Consider the following 5,551-nt stretch of genomic DNA (forward strand, 5'->3'; position numbering starts at 1 on the left):
GATAAAAATTAATTAAGATAAATAGAGTGTTCCGGTACACCGTGTGACATAGCTTACTCGGATATACTGTAGACGGGTAAGGGGTGTCACATTTAGTGGTATCAGAGCACGGTTTGGGCATTTCTGGGCCTAGATTGAGTCCATACCATGCATTGCATTTGTAAGAGTCGAGGTAACACTAATGCAGATCTGTTTGTCTTTCTTATTTTGAATAGGATATGGACCCTACATCTCAGAGGGCAGTTGAGGAGGAAGTGGACAGTCATGCTCCACCTGCAGCAGCTGAGACTGGGGGTATGGGAGAACTTGCTCCGCCAGCTCAAGCAGAGCCTGCTCAGCCTCCACAGGCCATGTTCCAGCAAATGGCCGAATTTTTCAAACAAATGGCTGGGGTAATGCCACCACCACCACCACCTCCACAACCAAAATCACACCTGGAAAAATTGAGAAAGTTTGGAGCAGTGGACTTCTTTGGCAAGAGAGAAGATGATTACATTGCATTAAAATTGGTTGAATGCAGTGCAGAGTTTTAAAACAACTCCACTGCACTCTAGAGCAAAACTTGGAAGCTGCCATATCTCTGTTACAAGATGATGCATATGAATGGTGGGATACTGTGTCTAGTGAAGTACAGCCAGAAATAGTGACTTGGGACTTCTTTCTCGTCGAATTTAAGAAGAAATATGTGGGTAGTGTATACCTGGAAGAGAGAAGAAGAGAGTTCATTAATCTGAGGCAGAGACAGCTGTCAGTGGCCGAGTATGAGAAGGAATTCGTCAGATTGAGCCGCTACGGAAGGGAGATAGTCCCTAATGAGGCCGAAAGATGTAAGAGATTTGAAGAGGGATTAAATGACAACATAAAGATCATGATCACTGCCTTGGGAATCACCGACTTTACCAAGTTAGTGGAAGCTGCAATAAAAGTTGAAGAAGTGAGAATAAGTGAGCAGACCAGAAGAGAGAGACAACAGAAGAGGGGCCCGGGTCAGTCTAGTTCATCTCCTGCATCTGGGAAGAAGTTCAAGGGTCCACCTGCACAGAGTTCAGGTGAATCACAAGGTCAGGGTTAGTCTCAGGGGCCCAGGCCACAGTTTAACCCTAAGAGAGGTCAGTTCACACCATCAGTGGGCAGCTCTCTAGGGATGGGGTTCAGGGGACCAGCCCCAGCAACTTCTGCATATCCACATTGCCTGAAGTGGCATAAGGGGGAATGTTGGAGAGTGACTGGTGCCTGCTTAAGGTGTGGGTCAACAGAGCATCAGTTGAGGAACTGTCCACGCAGAACTACTACAGCTGCTCCAATACAAGCAGACAGACCTACTCCTGCACCATAAAGGGGTAGGAAATCTGGCAAATCTGAGGTAGTGGGACCATCACAGAGGCCTGCATCTGAGCCAGCAGAGAGGCTAGATAACAGACCACCTGCCAGAGCCTATGCCATTAGAGCCCAGGAGGAGCAAGATGCCCCGGATGTCATCAGGGGTATGTTCTCCCTCTACAATACATCTGTGCATGCATTAGTGGATCCAGGATCCACTCATTCATACATCTGCATCAACCTACCCGTAGAAAAGGGGATACTAGTAGGGGAGAGTGACCAAGACATTCTGGTCACTATTCCGTTGGGCCACAGTGTAGTGGTGAACAAAGTGTACAAGGGTTGCCCATTAAGGATTCAAGGGTATGAATTCTCGGCAGATCTAATTGAGTTGCCCTTCCATGAGTTTGACGTGATTTTGGGAATGGATTGGTTGTCACGTCATCAGGCAATAGTTGATTGCAAATTGAAGAGAATTTCTCTGAAAACTTCTGAGGGTAATGAAATCACAGTTGTGGGGGAAAGGACAGATTTCTTGTCCAATGTTATCTCAGCCATAGTTGCAAAAAGAATGATGAGAAAAGGCTGTGAAGCCTACCTAGCATATGTGGTGGATACTAGGCAGGCTAAGACAAACCTGAGTGATATACCCATAGTAAGAGACTTCCCAGAGGTATTTCCTGAAGAATTACCCGGTTTACCACCAGAAAGGGAAGTTGAATTTGCTATTGAGACATCGCTGCACAAAGACCCATTTCCATTGCTCCTTATAGGATGGCACCCACTGAATTGAGGGAGTTGAAAACTCAGTTGCAAGAGTTGCTTGATAAAGGGTTCATACGCCCCAGTGTGTCACCATGGGGAGCTCCAGTGCTATTTGTAAAAAAGAAGGATGGGACTTTGAGGTTATGCATCGATTACCGGCAGTTGAATAAAGTGACTGTGAAGAACAAATATCTGTTTCCTAGAATTGATGATTTGTTTGATCAGTTGAAGGGAGCAGGAGTATTTTCTAAGATTGATCTCAGATCAGGGTATCATCAGTTAAGGGTGAAGGATGCAGATGTGCCAAAGACTGCATTCAGGACCCGATATGGGCATTATGAGTTCCTAGTGATGCCCTTTGGCCTAACAAATGCACCAGCGGCATTCATGGACCTTATGAACCGTATCTTCTATCCAAACTTAGATCGGTTCGTAGTGGTCTTTATTGATGATATTTTGGTGTATTCCAAGACCAATGAAGAACATGATGAGCATTTGAGGATTGTTCTGCAAACCCTGAGAGAAAAGAAGCTGTATGCTAAGTTGTCCAAGTGTGACTTCTGGTTAAATGAAATTGCATTCCTTGGACACATAGTGTCAGCTGATGGGATTAGAGTGGATCCCAAGAAAATAGAAGCAGTGATGGAATGGAAGCCTCCCAGGAATACAACTGAGGTCAGAAGTTTCTTAGGGCTAACGGGGTATTGCAAAAGATTTGTGAAAGGATTTTCCTTAATAGCTGCTCCAATGACTAAGTTGTTATACAAGAATGTTAGATTTGACTGGAATGATAAATGTCAGACCAGTTTTGAGAAGTTGAAGGCTATGCTGACGGAGGCACCAGTGTTAACACAGCCAGTGTCAGGAAAGGACTTTGTGGTCTACAGTGATGCCTCACATAATGGGCTAGGGTGTGTATTGATGCAAGAGGGGAAAGTGATTGCCTATGCTTCCAGGTAGTTAAGGCTACATGAACAGAACTACCCTACCCATGATCTAGAGTTTGCAGCAATTATCTTCGCACTGAAGATATGGAGGCATTACTTGTATGGTGAAAAGTGCTACATTTACACGGACCACAAAAGCCTGAAATACTTGCCAACCCAGAAGGAGCTCAACCTTAGACAGAGACAATGGATTGAGTTCCTGAAGGATTATGATTGTGTAATTGACTACCATCCTGGGAAGGTAAATGTAGTTGCTGATGCTTTGAGCAGAAAATCCATCACAGCTTTGAGATCATTGAATGCCCGTCTATCTTTGGTTCGAGATGGAGCTATTTTGGCTGAGTTGCAAGTGAGGCCAAACCTGCTACAGCAGATTTTAGATGGGCAAAAGGCAGATGAAAAGTTAATGGCTATTATGAGCAAAATCTCAGAGGGAGAAGCAACTGACTATGAGGTGAAAGCAGATGGGTGTCTGTACTACAAAGGAAGAGTATGTGTACCAGATGATGGGGAATTGAAGGCCAGTATTCTGAAAGAGGCATATACCAGTGTTTATGCTATGCACCCAGGAAGTACAAAAATGTATCATGATCTGAAGCTTCAGTATTGGTGGCCTGGTATGAAGAAGGACATAGCTGACTATGTGACTAAATGCTTGACATGTCAGCAAGTCAAGGCAGAACATCAAGTTCCATCAGGTTTGCTACAGCTTATACGCATACCTGAATGGAAATGGGACCGGGTGACCATGGATTTTGTGAGTGGTCTACCTCTCACCCAGAAGAAACATGATGCAGTATGGGTGATAGTAGATAGATTGACGAAGTCAGCACACTTTCTGCCAGTTAGGACTGACTACTCACTGGAGAAGTTAGCAGAATTGTATATCAGTGAGATAGTTAGACTGCATGGAATTTCACTTTCCATCATATCTGATCGAGACCCAAGGTTTACATCGAGATTTTGGAAGAAGTTGCATGAGTCCTTGGGTACACAACTCCACTTCAGCACAGCTTTCCATCCTCAGACGGATGGGCAATCAGAAAGAGTAATCCAGGTAGACAATTAAACCAATTGAATTAATACAAATATTGAACTAAAATGATAATAATAACATGAAATATATGTCAGGTCCTTGAGGATATGCTGAGGAGTTGTGTCATTGAATTCGAGGGAAGTTGGGATAGATACCTCCCACTGGCAGAATTTGCATACAACAATAGCTACCAAGCTAGTATCCAAATGGCCCCGTATGAAGCACTGTATGGGAGGAAATGTAGAACTCCAGTGTGCTGGACTGAATTGGGCGAAGACAAGCGGTGGGGCCAGATCCGTGAAACAGATCGAGGAGAAAGTGAAACTAATTAAAGCCAATCAAGGTTGCCTCGCATGCATGTAAATCTTATGCCGACCTGAAGAGAAAAGAAATAGAATATGCGGTTGGCGACAAAGTGTTCTTCAAGGTGTCACCGTGGAAGAAGGTATTGAGGTTTGGAAGAAAAGGTAAGTTAAGCCCTAGGTTTATTGGCCCATATGAAGTCATTGAACGTGTGGGTCCAGTGGCCTATAGGCTAGCTTTACCACCAGAGCTGGACAAGATCCACAATGTGTTCCACGTGTCCATGCTTAGAAGATACCACTCAGATCCTTCACATGTCATCTCCAGGGAAGAAATTGAAATACAGCCGGATTTGACATATGAAGAAGAACCTCTACGGATTCTGGCTCGGGAAGTGAAAGAGTTGAGAAATAAGCAGATTCCACTAGTGAAAGTGCTTTGGAGGCACCACAACATCGAGGAGGCAACTTGGGAAAGTGAAGAGACGATGAGGCAACAGTTCCCTCAACTGTTTACATCAGGTAAATTTCGAGGACGAAATTTAAATTAGAGGGGAAGAATTGTAACACCCTCCCTGTAGCAACTCCGTACATTCTACTGTTCCGGTGACCAGTGTCGGTCCGGACAGCTAGAACGTTCAGAAAAATATTTAAACTAAAGTAAGGAACTATAATTAACTCAAATATTAATAAGAAAAATTTAGAAAAAATTTTAGAAATAAAATACAATCAAGTTAAATGAGCTGGTGCCCTAGCGATGGGTAACCTAGTGAGAAGTTGCGGTTCTCGCAACTAGGAGCCCTAGACTAGGGAAAAATTTATAAAATAATTTTTGAAACTCCAGAGAAGGGTCATTGAGGTTTCTATGGCATTAGAATGTCAAGAAAATACTTAGGAAAATTTTTCAATCGGTACAGACAATTTTGATCTATTAAGCCAAACGGAGGGCATTTTGGTCATTTCGCCTTTAGAGACGATTTTTGGCCGACTTGTCCAGTTAAGCAAATAATTATTATGATCTAAAATATGAATAAATATTGCTAAAAATTAAATTAAAAATGAATAGAAAAGAAAGAAAAAGAAAATGACTTAAATCCTTAATTATGACATCACTACGATGTCATTTAAATGCCCTCAACTAATCAACATTTAACAACACAACAAAAATTCTTTAAAAAAGG

This window comes from Hevea brasiliensis, chromosome 2, assembly GCF_030052815.1.
Source record: "Hevea brasiliensis isolate MT/VB/25A 57/8 chromosome 2, ASM3005281v1, whole genome shotgun sequence".
Lineage (NCBI taxonomy): Eukaryota > Viridiplantae > Streptophyta > Magnoliopsida > Malpighiales > Euphorbiaceae > Hevea > Hevea brasiliensis.